The 18,039-nt window shown below is 39.7% G+C and overlaps 1 long non-coding RNA gene across 2 annotated transcripts in view; it reads right to left on the reverse strand.

Moving 5' to 3' along the window:
- Positions 1–16,827, reverse strand: part of LOC148129712 (uncharacterized) — a 39,217-nt gene extending 22,390 nt beyond the window's left edge. For both annotated transcript variants that reach the window (XR_015750811.1, XR_015750810.1), the window contains exon 1: positions 16,042–16,827. This is a non-coding gene — a long non-coding RNA (uncharacterized LOC148129712). The remainder of the gene's footprint in view (positions 1–16,041) is intronic.
- Between the last annotated feature and the right edge of the window lie 1,212 nt (positions 16,828–18,039).

Here is an 18,039-nt window from a genome sequence, read left to right on the forward strand (position 1 = left end):
GGAAGGGAATAACGTTCTGTGCGCCTTCGGTGTTTAGTCATGCTGGCCACATGACCATGGAGATGCCTTTGGACAGTGCTGGCCCTTTGGCTTTGTAACGGAGATGAGCACCGCCCCCTAGAGCTGGAAGCAACTAGCACTTACGATGGTCCATTTAGCGATCGTTTGAAGTTTCAACAGCACTGAAAAATAGTCACTTATGACTATTTTTCAAACCTACGACCATTGCTGCATCCCCATGGTCACATGATCCAAATTCAGATGCTTGGCAACTGGTTCATATTTATAACGGTCGCAGTGTCCTGAGGTCACATGACCCCCTTTTGTGATCTTCTGACCAGCAAGCCAGAGGAAGCCAGATTCGTGTAACGACCATGTTACTAACTTACCAACTGCAGTGATTCACTTACCAGTGGTGGCAAGAAAGGTTGTAAAATGGGGCAAAACGCATTTAACAAATGTCTCACTTAGCGATATAAACTTTGGACTCAATTGTGGTCATAAGTCAAGGATTGCCTCTACTTAGAAAATTCTCACCTTCAGTCCAACCTAACTTATCTCACCACCTTAAAATGTTTCTCGAAGTACAGATTGAACTTCAACTTTGCATTATATCCTGGTTTTTTTTTTAGTAAAGATACATCAATTCTACTTCTAAGCCACTATCATTATTATCATTATTATCATTATCATCATCATCATCATCCTTCCTCCTCCTTCTCCTCCTCCTCCTTCTTCCTTTTCTTCTCCTCCTCCTCCTGCTTCTTCCTTTTCTCCTCCTCCTCCTCCTCCTCCTCCTCCTCCTCCTCCTCCTCCTCCTCCTCCTCCTCCTCCTCCTCCTCCTCCTCCTCCTCCTCCTCCTCCTCCTCTCCTCTTCTTCTTCTTCTTCTTCTTCTTCTTCTTCTTCTTCTTCTTCTTCTTCTTCTTCTTCTTCTTCTTCTTCTTCTTCTTCTTCTTCTTCTTCTTCTTCTTCTTCTTCTTCTTCTTCTTCTTCTTCTTCTTCTTCTTCTTCTTCTTCCATATCCATCATCAGACATTGGCGATCATGTTGCAGATCCTATTTTTATCAACAGCCAAACAAACAAAGTGCTGTTGAGTTTTGTCCAAATCAGTCCTTTATATTTTGAAGGCATGATGTTCTTCTCTGCCTGGACCTCATTTGCCTTCAATCTTTCCTTGGAGGATTAAGGGAAGTATGCCGGATTTAATCGTAAGCCATGATTGGTCATTCAGAATTCCATTGAGTTTGAGCACTGTGGCTTTCAACAAACCAATGTTAAAACAAACCATGGTTTAGAATGATGGCTGGATTTAGCCGTTCTTAGGCGGGGCCTGGGCCTTGTCAATACCGTTCATGTGGATTTCATAACAAAATTGGGGAAAACACAACGATCCACTCATTTGTAATGTTTGTTGACTCCCTCTCCCTTCTGCCTTGCATTTGTATTTAGGGCTGCATTGTACAGTCCCTCCCAAGAAGGAAACAAAAAAAAACAAAAACCCTGGTCTGTTTGGGATCCAAGCACATATGTTCATTGTAGTAGCTTTGCAGAACAAGCCAGAAAAGTCGGCCGAGCTGGGGGGGGGGTTGTTTGGTTGGGGGTGCAGAAAGGCCTCCAAGAAGGCTGAGGAAATATTGTAAAACATGAACAAAACAGAACAAGGCTCTGGCAAAGCATGGAATGTAAGCTCTAATAGAAAACATGGATTTGGCTACAACTTCACATCCTCACACATGCGAGCATGTGCTTCTAATGTGCTTCCTAATTAAGAGCAACATCAAATCGTAGGAAATCCTGCCTCCTCCTCCTTCTCCTCCTCCTCCTCCTCTCGAGGCAGCCTTTCCTGGAATCTTTGGTGGCCTTGGTCCTATTTTTCATTGGGGTGGGAAGGGGGGAAACGTCTGCAGGGGGAAAAATTGTTAATTCAAAAGTAATGTTTTGCCAGCCATTAATTGCGTTGTCATTAAAAAAGATTAATGCACATTCCTATGCAAAACCGAGTGCCTTTTCCGCCATTCCCTTTTTTGAAACAACTGGCTCTCTTAAAACTTAATGAACACAATGCTGGAGATTGTGTGTGTCATGCATTAAAAGTCCAGTGGATTATGATAGATCTAAGAGATGGGCAGCTGAGAAAACCTGCTCTCCCACTCCCGGAGTATTTTGGCAAAGCAGGAGCATTTTATCCCAATGAACAGATGAGAAAAGGTTGATCAACATCTGTTTTTCTTCCTTGTTCTTCAACATTCATCCTTCATCTGACACTCTTGAAGAACCCTACAAGAGATTTCCTCTGTCCAATTAGAGCCAAATCATATTGAATTATCACTATGGATGGTTAACGCTGCTTAGGATCCTGCCAAATGATTGCAGGAGACAAATTTTCCAGCTGCTCGGGAAAATTCAAGGCTTGAGATGAATTTGAATATCAGTTATGGGTTTGTAAGAAGCCCACTTTCCCTATTCCCCTTGTTTCTCTCTCAATTAACTCTCTGACTTTATTTTATTTATTTATTTATTTTTGTCAAGCACGTATTAGATAACAGGTATAAGTATAATCATGATTATTCATACATGAAATGGATATGGGTAAAAGGGAACATTAGGACAGGGATGGTAACCACGTTGGTGTGCTTATGCACACCCCTTAAAGACCTCTTAGGAATGGGCGAGGTCAACAGTAGACAGTCTGGGGTTGAAGTTTTGGGGGTTTGGGGAAGAAACCACAGATTCAGGTAGTGCATTCCAGGCATTGACCACTCTGTTGCTGAAGTCGTATTTCCTGCAATCAAGTTTGGTGCGGTTTACCTTGAGTTTTGTATCTATTGTGTGCTTGTGTATTGTTGTGGTTGAAGCTGATGTAATCACTGATGGGTAGGACATTGCAATGGATAATTTTATGTCCTATGGTTAGGTTGGACTGAAGGTGGCGTAGCTCTAAGTGGTCTAAGCCTAAAATTTCAAGTCTGGTGGCATAAGGTATTCTGTTGCCATTATATTGGAGGTCTTCAAGTCTAACTCCCTGCTCTGGCAGGAGACCCTAAACCATTTCAGACAAAGCCTCCAGTGATGGAACATCTAAGACCACTTTGTGTTCAATTTTAGCTTCTTTACTTGCTTACTAAGGCAGGCCAATGGTTGAAATATGAAATTAAATTAAAAAAATATTAAAGTTGCCCTTAATGAGTTTCATGTACCATCTAGATAAACAAAGATATAATTACTATTTCTAAAAAAAAACCCGGCAGAGGAATAAGAATGCAACATTATAATCTGATTGATATAAAATGATTCAGCAGATTTAAAAATGAAGGAATTATCCTCCAGAAATTTTAACTGCATATCAAAGGCCTTTTCTGCATTCAGTGAAGCCACCACCATCGATTTCAGATTTTCAGAAAGTATTCTTAAAGTTTCAAATTGTATTGTTGCATTACCAACCAATATCTGCCTGCCTTTTTTTAAATTCACATTTTTTTAAATTCAGACCATTCACGATGGATAATTGAAGATAGTTTCTTCTGTCCTTTCATGTACTAGGCTCATTGTTAAATTATGGTTAACAAAATGCTGGGTTGATACTGTGCCAAATTAGCAAAGTCTTTATCGTTTTTTAAAATCAGATTTACATCTCTGATTAGAAAAAGTTGAAAAAGCTTTGTATTTTTTTTTTTTTAAAAAAAGCATTATTCTAAACATCGAACAATATTAAAACAAGAAAACCAAATCAATATAGGTCATATACCCACTGAATTGGGCCTGGGAATTTTTCTTATTTTCATACTTTTAATAACATTGATTATTTCCTGAAGCAATAAAGGGGCAGCTTAAATAGACAGCTGGGTTATGTCTATTTAAAAATGATTAAAATCTTCCCCAGCAACCTTTGACTCAGTATTATAACAAAGTGTCTTTTTTAAAAAATAAGTCTTACTCTTTTAATGGACAAATTTCCTAATAATTGCAGAAAAGAGATAGCAACGTGAAGAATCCGGTGTTTTTGCAAGTCAGCCATGAGAAGGTTGCTCACACATACACACACACTGGAAAAAAGCATTTCAATATGAAAATTCAATATTGATGCAAATAACATGGATGTCTCCATGAAGACATGTTGTTGTTTTGTTCATTTGTTTATGGTTCGATTACTTTGCTATTGTTCTGTGTACAATTATTTTCTTTTCTCTGTTTTTATTGTGGCAAGCTGCCTAGTGTAGCCCACAGCCAGGTAACAATAGCAATAACAATTAGACTTATATACACTTCACAGTGCTTTTACAGCCCTCTCTAAGCGGTTTACAGAGTCGGCCTATAGCCCCCGTCAATCTGGGTCCTCATTTTATTGACCTTGAAAGGATAGAAGGCTAAGTCAACCTTGAGCCAGCCAGGATCGAACTCCTGGCAGTGGGCAGTGAGTTAGCCTGCAATACTGCATTTTAACCATTGCATTCTAACCACTGCACCACCATAACTCGAGAGAAAGAGAATGGGGCTAGGTTCACATCACATGTTAAATCGCTTTATTTTTAGCTTGGCCCTGATGTTTTTTGTAAATTGGCAAATAGTACAAGACCCGCTACTTTAATGTATGGTGCAGAATGAGACAATGGGGTGGAGTCAGTGACTAGGTTGAGTGTGTTATGTGAATAAAACACAACAGTGAGACAAACAGATCAGAATAACAGAGTTGGAAGGTACCTTGGAGGTCATCCAGTACAACCCCTGCTCATGCAGGAGACCCGATACCATTTCAGACAAGTGGCTGTCCTGTCTTCTTCTTAAAAGCTTCTAGTGATAGAGCACCCACAGCTTCTGGAGGGCTGCCGTTCCACTGGTTAATTGTTCTCACTGTTAGGAAATTGCCCCCAACAATCTGGGTCCCCATTTTACCAACCTTGGAAGGATGGAAGGCTGAGTCAACCTTGAGCCTCATCAGGATCAAACTTCAGGCTGCGGGCAGAGTTGCTTGCAGTACTGCATTCTAACCATTGCAGCAACAGAGCAGCCAATAGGCAGCAAATAAATTAAATTAAATAAATAAGTCCCCAGGAGAATAATTTTGTACCCCCCCATTTTGAAATTCTCTACCAGGTCTTAATAAAGAAACTGGAGGATAGTTAATTGACATTTCTGCAGAAGAATGAGAAATTCTCCAAAGGTTTCGAAAGAACAGCCCATTCTCTGCATAATAACGATTAGGCTGCTGCTCACAAAAGCCTCATGGAAAACATTTATTTCAGAGGTCTTCCTTTTATTGGATTTTAATACAATTCCCCCCAAATTGTACCATGGAAGTTGTACCCACCCCTTGGCTATGTCCTGACTAATAAAATCAATTGAAGAATTCCCACAATAATTTCATCTAAATTCTTGTCTTTCTGAAAACTTATTTCTAAACCAAATGAACCAATCAATTACAATTGGTGAAGCTTCTTGGAAGAGAACTAAAACTTCTTCCTCAAATAAAAACAGTCCACTTCCCTTTTGGAAAAGAAAAAAAAAAAAAAACACCTTTGAGACATTCTAAACCAATGTTTCTTTCATTATATGTGCAATGGGAAAAAATAATACAGCTGTGACCCATCACTACTGCTAAAGAGATGTCTTCCTTTGTACAAGGATAGGTAGGTAGGTAGGTAGGTAGGTACTGTAGGTAGCAGAGGTGGTATTCAGCAGGTCCTGACCAGTTCTTGAGAACCAGTAGCAGAAATTTTGAGTAGTTCGGAGAACCAGCAAATATCACCTCTGAGTAGCCCTGCCCCCATCTATTCTCTGTCAGCCATTGAGTCCCAGCTGATCGGCTGGGTGTTCTTTTGTTGCCCTGCACAGGAGAATGGAGCTGGAAAGCAGGTTAGTGGGGTGGGGAGGGAATGGGATTTTGCAGTAACCTTCCCCTGCCATGCCCAACAAGCCATACCACACCCAGCAAGCCACGCCCATAGAATTGGTAATAAAAAAATGGTAGGTAGGTAGGTAGGGGAGAGAGAGAGAGAGAGAGAGAGAGAGAGAGAGAGAGAGATGAAGCAGGCTTAATACCTTTCAGATATTTCAATTATTAATAGCTAGTAATATTGGTCTCAAACCTCAAGAATTAGCTGTTTGGGGAATTACCAGGGGATAGATAGATAGATGATCTCGATAGATAAGAGAGAGATGATAGATGAGAGAGGGGGAGGGAGGGAAGGAGAGAGAAGGGGGAGGGAGGAGAGAAGAGAGAGAGAGAGACATAGAAATATACCATATATTTGGGGGGGTGGGGTGTTAAGGAAAATGCTACCATCCTGAGTCCCTTACTCGTCTTTCTAGGCAGAAAATTGTATCTAAAACTGGATCCTAACTTATTCCCTGCTCACGTTTCGTCAGGATCTTCCATTTTTGGAAGGACTGATATTTTTTTGCAATGGTGAACGCCTGCATCAGGCCGCACGCTCTTCCTATTACATGGCTCCAAGCTACGTTTTTTCTCCTCTTCTGACCCCCCCCCTCTCTTTTCCATCTATTTATTGCTTGTTTTTCTTGGCTCCTTCTCACTTTCCATTCTTCATTATTAGTCCTTTATGCTCCTCCATTTCCTACCAAGCTTCCCCCCACCCCGCCACACTCTGCTTCTTTCGTGGCCCCTTTCCCAGTTTTTCTCCTCCGGGGGCCCCAACTATCCCTCTGCTAATGAAACTGGATCTGTCCCAGTTCTCCTGGCTTTTTTTAATCCAGCTGTTTCCTTTTTAAACATCAACTCTTCTTTCTGCAGAAAAGCTCCGGCTGAGCAGCCAAAAAAGGGATGGCCTGCATTTGATGCTTGTGAAAGCTGTGGATAGAAAGTAGGAAGTTATCTAAGGAGGCTTGTTCTAAATACGTCCGTGAACGTGTTCCGTGGACATGCACATTTCATCTTGTGATTGCTTGCTGCTTTTCTTAGATCTGTAAGCATCTACCATTGTAAAACACAGTTATAGCCGTGAGACTTATATACCGCTTCACAATGTTTTACAGCCCTCTCTAAGGGGTTTACCGGGTCAGCCTCTTGCCCCCAACAATCTGGGTCCTCATTTTACCAACCTTGGAAGGATGGAAGGCTGAGTCAACCTTGAGCCGGTCGGGATCGAACTGCTAGCAGTGGGCAGAGTTTTTCTGCAATACTATATTCTAATCACTGTGCACTGAGGAAGGGAGGGAGGGAGGAAGGGCAAAAGCACTTAGACTTATGTACCGATTCACAGTGCTTTACAGCCCTCTCTAAATAGTTTACAGAGCCAGCATCTTGCCCCCCTAGCATTCTGGGTCCTCATTTTACTCACCTTAGAAGGATGGAAGGCTGAGTCAACCTTGACGCCATCTGGATCAAACTGCTGGCAATTGGCAGAGACAGCCTGCAATACTGCATTTTAACCACTTCACCACCATTACTCAAGAGCAATAGAAAGTGGCTGGGTTCACACCACATGCTAACTCAAGGCAAAGCCAAAGTGATTTGTTTCTAGCTTAGCACTGATGTCTTTTGTAATTTGGCAAATAGTACACAGGGCGGCCTTTTTAATGTACGGTGCAGAATGACACAATGGGGTGAAGCCAGTGACTAGATTCAAAGTGTTATGTGAGTACGGCACAACAGTGAGCTGGACAGAACAGAATAAGAGTTGGAAGAGACCTTAGAGGTCATCTAGTTCAACCCCCTGCTCAAGCAGGAGACCCAATACAGCCATTTCAGACAAGTGTTCAGCCTTCTTCTTAAAAGCCTCCAGTAATAGAGCATCCACGACTTCTGAAGGAAAGCCATTCTGCTGGTTAATTGTTCTCACTGTTGGGAAATTTCTCCTTAGCTCTAGGTTGATTCTCTCCTTGATTAGTTTCCACCCATTGCTTTTTGTCTTGCCTTCTGGTGAAAAATAGGTTGACCATCTCTTGTTTGTGGTAGCCCCTCAAATATTGAAAGATTGCTATCATGCCACACTTAATCCTTCTTTTCTCTAGACTAGACATACCCAATTCCTGCAACCGTTTTCATATGGTTTAGACTCTGGACCCTTACTCATTTTTGTTGCTCTTCTTTGCACTCATACCAGAATCTCAACATTTTGTTTATATTGTGATGACCAAAACTGGATACAGTATTCCAGGTGTGGTCTCACTAAGATTTTATAAAACAGTACCAATACTTCACGCGATCTTGATTCTATCCTTCCGATTATGCAACCTACCATTGCATTGGCTTTGTGCGATGTAATGAAAGCCACTTTGGTGCTTTCTGGACTGGGCTATTTATTTGCAGATGTTTCATTACCCAACTAGGTCACATCATCAGAATAGAGAGCAAACCCCACTCATTTCCAGCACTGATGATGTTACCTAGTTGGGTAACGAAACGTCTGCAAGAAAACAACCAAGATCAGAATCCATGATTATAAGCGTTTGAAATATTTACCCCATCTTCCCAATGAGGGAAGTCTTAGAAGTTAGACTGATAGAAATGAAGCAACTTCATACATCGGCTCCTCAAACTTTCAATGAAGTTCAGAGATACCAAAATAAAATTGAACTAAAAAAATCGTCAAGCATACTTAAGTCCCCTATGAAGAACCCCAGAAGTCTCTTTCAGGGGATCCCAACTTTTGAGAATCCACAAAACAGATTTCAATGTGGCGTTAATCAGCTTCCTGCTTCTTCTTCTTTCTTTCTTTTTTTTTTTTTACAGACGGTTTAAAATACCTCTTTGGAAATAACATTCTCTAACTGCCGTTTGATTAAAACCTCATCATAAAAAACTCATTTCAAAACATAACACCTGGTCCCCAATTAAATAAAAGGGCCTCCGATCCCTCTAAAGGGCCCTTAAACTATTTAATAAATGGGTTAAGGATGTAATCCTGATCCACAGGGGGGGGGGGAGCAAATGCAAGTGACCTGGCTAGGGTTGCACTTGAAATGTCGCCATTCTCATGGCACAATAGAGCCGCTGTCGGGATTTGGCTCCTTCTCCCTCTCTGAGGACATCACCCGGCCTCCTTCTGCAGTATCCTTTGCATTCCTCTAACCCTCCCTAGTCCAATGACCGATGGCCCTTGTTGGAAATACTTCAGCTGTTGGTCTCTTCTCCTTTTCTTTCAATGAGTTTCAAAGAGCACCTGCCTTTTTAATAACTGGGGTGAGGGAGGGCTTTGTCACTTCTGCTATGCAAATCTTTTTATCCAATCAAGCCTGAAAGAAAATATATCCATCCTGAGGCTCGGGGAACCTAGAAATCCCAAATCAAATGAAGGCCGGGACAGTGGTAATGAACAACTTTACACAAAAATAGTTGCTTTTCTTCCCTCCCCAACATATTTGCAAGAGGATCTCGGTCAAGTTCACTAGATTGAAAACAGAGGAAGGGAGGAGGCTGTAAGGCCACAAGGTAAACCAGGAATGAGGGAGGGAGGGAGGGAGGGAGGGAGGGAGGAAGGAAGGAAGGAAGGAAGGAAGGAAGGAAAACAAAGGGAGGGATGGAAGAAAACAGAGGGAGGGAGTGGAAGGAAGAGAAAGGGAGGGACTGGAAAGAAGGAGAGAGGGAGGGAAGAGAAAGAGAGGCATAGGGGTAGGGAACGAAGGAGGGAGGGAAAGAAGAAAGGAAGGAAAACAAAGGGAGGGAGGGAGGAAAAGAAAGGGAGGGAGAAGGAAGGAGGGAAGGAAGGAAAGCTGGGGAGGAGCTTGCACTAAAATGGTTAACACGCCTTGTCCAATGACATGAGCCTTGTAACTAAATTCCATTATGTCAAGGGCACAGTGGAGATTAAAGTGGGATTAAGACTTCTAGGCATCAGAGTAAATTGACTTGACTTGGCAGCCTGCAAACTCAACTTGGCAAGTTTTCACTAACTAATCATATAAAATCCAGGTTGGCGGTGTTAGTTAGACTGGGCTTTCATGGAGGCCAGAGAAAATTAAGCCTTCAAGATGGGAGGTTTGCTCTGGGTACAGAAAGGGGAGGTGGATAATTTCCTTGGAAATTCCCCTGGCAATACTCAGACTGAGAAGGAGGAAATATTTGTCACCTAAACTTTGTTCTGATGGCTGAGGATAGAGTCACTCTGCTTTTTGCAAAGCAAAAGCCACACAATTTTGGGGGGTGAGACAAACTGAGGGGTACAGCCCCAAAAGGAGACACAACTGGACTAGAAACATGGTAGAATCAGATCAAAACCAGGGCTAGGTTTCTTTAAATTTCAATTAAAATTATGCTTGTCCTTTTATTGTTTCCTTGATCTAGGGACTCTGTCTTCTTCTTGTTGTTGTTTTAATATCTTCTTTGTTGCTCTTCTCTGCACTCTTTCTAGAGTCTCAACATCTTTTTGCATTGTGGCGGTCAAAACTGGATGCAGTATTCCAAGTGTGGTCTTACCAAGTTATTATAAAGTGGTATTAATTCGTCACATGATCATGATCATGAATATATATATATATATATATATATATATATATATATATATATATATATATATATATATATATATATATATATATATATATATCTTTGGTTATTCAGGTTTTCTCCAGTAAGATTCAAAGTATCTAAGCAGCGTTTGGCGGGTCCCACTCGCCATCTTCAGGCTGGTGCTGGCTTAGTGCCAGTGCAAGCAGTGTGTGACCGGAGCTGCCATCTCTCTATATACAAGTGGTGGGGGATGGTGTGCTGGGCTGGTTGGCTGTGCTGCAGCCTCTTGATTAGTTGATGGAGTTGATGTTGGTATAATGGGCTGTGTAATGGCCTTTTGTTACACAGCCCATTATACCAACATCAACTCCATCAACCAATCAAGAGGCTGCAGCACAGCCAACCAGCCCAGCACACCATCCCCCACCACTTGTATATATAGAGAGATGGCAGCTCCGGTCACACACTGCTTGCACTGGCACTAAGCCGAAAGCACCAGCCTGAAGATGGCTAGTGGGACCTCCAAAGCGTTGCCTAGATACTTTGAATCTTACGCGGGAGAAAACCCGAATAACCAAAGATCCACATACAAATACCCATAGAACCTCAGAAAACATATATATATATATATGTGTGTGTGTGTGTGTGTGTGTGTGTGTGTGTGTGTGTGTGTGTGTGTGAATATATATATATATATATATATATATATATATATATATATATATATATATGTATTCATATGTATGGTATTCAGCTTTGTTCAGGTATTTTCCCACGTCATTGTAGTTGTGCTTTTAAAGTTGTAGCAACGTTTCGACAGAAACTCATCTGCCATCATCAGGCTTCTGTATTGTGTCTGTCTGTATTGTGTCCGTCAGACGGACACAATACAGAAGCCTGATGATGGCAGATGAGATTCTGCCAAACGGCTACAACTTTAAAAGCACAACTACAATGACGTGGGAAAATACCCAAGAAAGCTGAATACCATACATGTAAGTACCTGCGAAAACTTAAGAAAACATATATGTGTGTGTGTGTGTGTGTGTGTGTGTGTGTGTGTGTGTGTGTATATATATATATATATATATATATATATATATATATATATATATATATATATATATATATATATATATATATCTCGTGGGTTCAACCTTGGCTCAACCCACTTAATTCTTACAAGGCAGGTTTTTCTCTCTGTTTAGTTAAAAGGAACAGTCCTGTCACTCAAACTAGAAAACATCCAAACAGATTACGAGAGCCAATTTCCATTTGTATCATGTTGCAGCATGTTACGTGTTGCAGCATCAACAGAAGGTTAACATCAAGGTCATAGGAAGTGATAGTGTCCAGTTTGGTCACCATGATAAAAAAAAAAGAGGCCCTAGAAAGAGTGTGGAGAAGAGCAATCAAGGTTAAAGGAGCTAGGTATGTTTGGCTTAATGAAGAGAAGACTGAAGAGAGACATAAGATAGCTATCTTCCAATACCTGTAGGGCTCTCACAGGGAAGAGGGTAGTAAACCTTGACTGTGTGATGTTGCATTAACAACTGCTTTGATTCATTTAATGATGGTGGCAGAAGTGAGGTCATAAGACATGTGATGTCTCGCTTAACTACTGCATGGCTCAGTGGTGGAATTGTCGATCCCAGTTGTGGTACTGAATCATATTTGCTCAGAGATTTGAAGCCCAGCATAGATTGATAATATTGTAGCATTTATTAAACAAAGAAGCAGACATTGGGGAAGAGATTCAGTTTCCATTGGAACACAAATTTACTGAATTTTGTATTTTCAAACATTTGCTGTTAAACATCCATACTTTTTGCAGTTTAAAAAAGCCTCTGGCTTTTTTTTTTTTTTTTTAAAGAAAGCTTTAAACTTCCACACAATGCTTCATTTGGGGAAATTTGTTTTCCTAACCTTCAGATATTACCCCAAAGGGTAAAAATAAAATTAGATATCTTTAGAAAACAAGAAGCCCCCAGAGATATACAATTTTAATGCAAAGCTTTTGGATTTAAAAAAAAAACATTCTGACATGTACACTCCCAAACTGACCCATCTGTCCATTCCTGGCACTTCTTCTGGCACTTACAAATTGTATTGCGTGAGAAGTAAGAGGAGAGTCACAGGGCAACCAGAAACAAGATACAAAATTTGCATTCTTCGGTTTAATCTCCCCTCTGTCAAATATTTATTACAGTCAAAGACCAGTGCAATTAAAAAATACTCAAAGAGTATCTAATTAAAGGTTCTAGATAAAATAATAACAAATAACAAACAAAATCTATGTTGAAATCATAATTTGGCAGTCTAACTATTAGTTGCACATAAACAAAAGCACAGCCTAAGCTACACTTAATTTAATAATGGTAAAGTTTTCCCTGTCCAGTTGTGTTGGACTGTAGGACAGGGGTGTCCAACTCACAGCCCGTAGGCTGGATGCGTCATGTGCTGGCCCCACCCCCACCCAGTTTTAGCAAAGGGGGAGAAAGTCCTAATATGTCACATGACAACTCAAGTTTGATACCCCTGCTCTAGGGCATGGTGCTCATCTCCTGTTCTTGGTCAAGGGATCCAGCATTGTCCAAAGACAATTTCCATGTTCGTGTGGCCAGCATGATTATATGCCAAAGTGCACGAATTGCTCTTCCCTTCCCACCAAAGTGGCACCTATTTATCTACTTGCATTTGCATGCTTTCAAACTGCTAGGTGAGCAGCAGGAGTTGAGGCAAGGAATGGGAGCTCACCCTGTTTTGTGACACTTGGGTCTCAAACCCAGGTTGTCAGTTCTCCAGATGAAAAGCTCAGCGTCTTTTAACCACTGTGCCATCGTGCACTCTAATAATTTAATATTAGTCCTTAAATTGTATGGGCCTATAATTATTAGGTATTAAAATACAACAGAATGATAATATCAAAAGAATTCGTGCATTAATTATATAAAATGGTTATAATTCATCAAGTTCCAGTGAATCTTTAGGGCTGCTGCATAAAATCTATCTACCTGTGCTGTGATGACAATCCGTTCGTATTTAAGCAACCACTGAAGATAAACAGTATCGGAATGGCCAGGTTACCTAGTAATAATCCCTCCTCAGTGTAGATACATAGCAAGAGGGAAAAATTAGAAAATTAAGGGTGCTATATTTTTGTTTTTGTTTTAAAATGAGACAGTTTCCATCGTTCCCCACAATGGTTGGCTAAACTGACTGCTTTGATCAAAGAAAAAAATACAAATACTTCCATTTCTACTTGGAAACCACTTCTGGACTTTGTGCTTGAGATGGAAAAAAATGAAACTGTGATTTTAGGTTTTACCGAATAGATAGGTTTGTTGTTATAGAAATGGCTAGTTTCTATTATTATGAAAAAGTAAAAAGTTGAGGGTAGATCTTAATGCCTTGTTTTACGGCACCAACGGAGTCGGAAGTCAATGCCTTTTTTTTCCTTTCTCCCTTGCTTTCCCTCATGATCCACTTCCCTTTCTCCTTCCCTAATTTCCCTAATATTCGCTTTTGTATTCTTTTTGTATGTCATACTATAAATTAATAAAACTAGAAAAATATTTTTTTTTTAATGGTAGTTTTAATGACCGATCTTAGCTGCTGTAAATGCAAACACCATTAGTCCTTTTTTAATCAGCTGTCCTGGGAGCTCTTAGAAGAAGAAACTCCCCCCAAAATTGCACAATTTTTGAACACGTGTGCACACTCTCACTGCAAAGTGCATAAGGTTCCATTGGAGAATTGACTGTAAATATGGGATGCCAAGGGTTTTTGCCACTGTGCGTTCACAGAGCCAAGTTTTAGGATATGTATATATATTTTTTCAGCATTAACCCTGGCGATCTTCAGGATATGAGGTCCATCTCACCCTTTCTCTTGGAGAGGTCCAAAGGATATGGCCTGCTTGTGATTTTTGAAATGAATGGTATGGCTTGGTGGGGATCATCCATGACCAGCACCTGTGCCGGCCATCTGACACCAGAATTGCTGCCGCCTGCCTCCTACCTCCCCTCCTTCCTCTTCTGCGCCCCAAAGAATGGCTATATCAGGCAAGGGAAGAGAAGAGGCATTCCAGCAGATTAGGGAGTTCAACTATTTTGGCCCCTGCTGTTCCGAAGTAACTGAACCTTCCAGGAATTTCACACATGGTCCTTCTAGACCTGGGCAGGAGAAGAATGACAGCCCAGCTCCAAGCCAGTAGCCCTTTTGACAGATGAGGTTTCTCTGCCCATCTGTGATCAGAACTCAACATGAGGCATTTAAATGCTATGAGAAGGTCAGGGGTGATGGCAACAACAACTGTAAAAAGGGAAACCTGGGAGAAAAGGCAACAGCTAACAACTCAGAAAACAGTCAGGAAAGAAAAAAAATGATTGTTCAAACTGTATGTAAAATATGACATTGACAATTACATTGACTCAGGTTGGCGGATTCTTTGGTTTTGCTTTTCAGTGATATGATATTTTTTTTAAATCACTCTTAAAATTGGGAATAAGACATATTCTACCTCGGTTCCGAATATCTTCTCAGTGAATGTCTTCCTAAAAAAAAAATGCAGAAGCAAATTTGTTGTGGGTTTCTTTTTTGTTTGTTTAAGATATAAGGAGAATGTTTCAAAGAAAGTATAGCAATAAAAGCTTTGAGGCTTTTGATGGACATTTTGTAGGATCAATACGTTGAAAACACGAATCCTTTGGATGTTTTGAATTGAATTGAATTGAACTGAATCCTTAATTGGTTTGAAAGAAATATTTTTGATATTTCAGGTCACAAATTCAGGTGGAATCTTGAATTTGAATCAATTTTTGACCAGACCAAAATATTCTCTTACCAGCCCTCTCTCTGAAAGAAAATTGCTTGTCCCTTTCTACAAATTGAGCAAGCATATTCCTTTTAAATACTACTCTAAACATTGCATGAAACCCATATTCTGTTACGTAAATCTGACTTTCCTGAAGGATCTTGAAATTTAGCTGTGGAGGCATGAATGTGTGCATTATTTATTTATTTTATTTATTTGGAAATTTATATTGCTGCCTATTCGCACATGACGATTCAAGGCAGCTTACAAGAATATAAAACCACATATAAAAGCAGTAAAACCAATAAGAGGGAGGATCATATAGTAAATTAATAAAACAATATTATAAAATTAATCAAAGGTATCAATGTATTTTTTAAAGTTATGTTTCCTATTATTTTATAATAGATGTTTTATTAAGGTTTTATATATATGTATATAACTGCCAACCATGGAAAGTGCTTCTGATTTAGACAGTAATAAATTGTAGAACTAAATACATTAATTAAAAGCTTTTTTTAAAAAAAGGGGGGTTAGAATCCTGATTCTCTGCTGTCCTCTTCCAAGAAATAAAATAAATAAAACATACATTAATTTAAACATAATTGAACTGACAATTTGGTTTAATCATATTTCAATATTATACCGAATTTCAGTGTAAATGTTTTCTTGAAAGCTCAGCCTTTTAAGCACCAAAGGTACAGTGGTATAAATTTCATGAGAATCATATCTGGCCCCTTCATCATAAACCATTCATCATAAACTTTTAACCCAAAATTCAATTCTAAAATGCTTTACGGAACTGTAATCTTACATACCTATCCCAGGTTTATGGCTGATCCAGGATAATTCCCAGCTTCCTGTCAAAATGAGGAGGAAAAAGAGGAGGTCTTTTTCTGCTGGAAGAAGAATTTGGACTCAACCTCTTCCCCAGTTTTCAAAAGAAAAACGGGTTTTTGAGAAATGAAAAATAAAGGGAGCCGGGCAATTTTAAGTTCAATAGGAAGGGAAGAACGGAGAAGAAGAGAGGGAAATAAAACCCAATTTCCCACATGCAGGAAATCCATATATGCAATGAATCCCCAGGGAAGGGAGGGGTGGCTGAGCCACCAGGTTTTGTAGAAATGAACAGTGTGCCTTCCTTCCCACAGCTAGCCATGTCAGAAAAATGACACATGCCATTTTTCAAGGAATGTCTGCCGGCTTGCTCTTGTTTGCAGCCAGGATATTTTATGTTCCAATGTGACCTTTCATGGTATGAGGGCATTCGTAGATTCTTTTTTTTTCCCTGGCAGTGTAAACACACTCTCACACAGAACGGCAACCAAGGAGAACATGAAATTCCCCATCGCGTCCCAACTTAATTATTAGCGAGAGCAGAGTGGCTCAGGCTCCGTTCTCCTAGCAGTTTTCTTCAAATGGAAGGGGGCGCGGTAGAAGGAGCATCCCATCCTACCATGTCCCTGGACTCTGGCTCGTGGGATTTCTGGGAGCATTTTGGAGGCCTTCTTTTAAGCCACCAAGCTGTCAATTGGGAAAAAGAAAGCCCTTCTCGTGGCCAGGAGCAACAGCAGTCTAAGATGCCCTCCTCTCAGTCTTGATTCTTTCACCGAAATTTTAAAAAAAATATTAGCCTCGGAGCAAAAGGGGATTTGCAATATTAGAAGCATTTGGAAACTATATTCCGAGACTGAATTTCCAGGTCTTACAACTAGTGCTTTGCAAAAACTAAATTAAACCAAATAATAATATAATTAAGTAAAGTAAAATAAAATAAAGTAAAATAAAATAATAGAATAGAATAGAATAGTAAAATAAAATAATACAATAAAAATAAAATAAATCCTGCATTTTTCCCCTTAGCATGAGAGACAATATGAAGAAATTATGGAGAAAGAATTTTGCAGAAATTATCCTGGGAAAATATTGTGGTGTTGTTGCATATTGTGTTGTTGTTTGTTACAAAGTAGGTATATGGGATGATATAGAAAAGGAACTCTGGGTAAATATGCCAATGAAAGGATTGAAATTTACACTATGTTCTAATCTTAAACAGGATTTTTTTTGAATAAGATGTACCTTTGGTATTTGTGACCAGAGGAATTGTGGAATGTATAAAGTGTTATGTTGGAAGTGTGAATATAAAGAGATATTTTAATGTTTGGTGGGCATGTAAAAAAGCTAGAATGTTTTGGCCACAAATACACTAATTCAGAAGATTTTAAATTGAAACCAGAGGCTTTTCTTTTGGGACTGATGGGCAGACAGTTGGAAAACAATCATGGAGATTTGTTTTATATACAAGTACAGGAAGATCATTATATGCTCAAAAGTGGAAAATTTGACACCACTTATAATGGTTGGTGAACATATAAGTGGATTTACAAAGATGGCAAACTGGCTTCTTTGATTAGAGTAGAGACAATATCTGCATTTATTCCTAACTAGAAACCTCATGCAATTTTGTTTATGAAACAAAAAATGAATGAATGCTTTAAGATTTTAGTGATTAGAGACAATAGACAATAGGGGAGGGGAAGAGATTTTTCTTTTGGTGGTCATAGAGTAAGAAATGATTTTGTAATTCTACTTGCTGCAAAGAAAATTGGATTTTTCTTCTCTCTATTTCTTCTCATGCTTTCTTTTCGCATTTTCATCTTTTTTCTTTCTTTTCTTTAGCTTACATTAGTTTTTGTTAGGTTTTATCTTCTTTTCAAAGCTCTTAATAAATTAAATAACTAGATGGCAGATGAGAGAGGGGGGGGATGGAGAGACAGACAGGCAGACAGACAGACAGACAGACAGTCAGATAGTTA

Source organism: Notechis scutatus, chromosome 11, assembly GCF_049901735.1.
Source record: "Notechis scutatus isolate UNSWTSFEM ecotype Mainland chromosome 11, rNotScu1.2, whole genome shotgun sequence".
Classification (NCBI taxonomy): Eukaryota; Metazoa; Chordata; class Lepidosauria; order Squamata; family Elapidae; genus Notechis; species Notechis scutatus.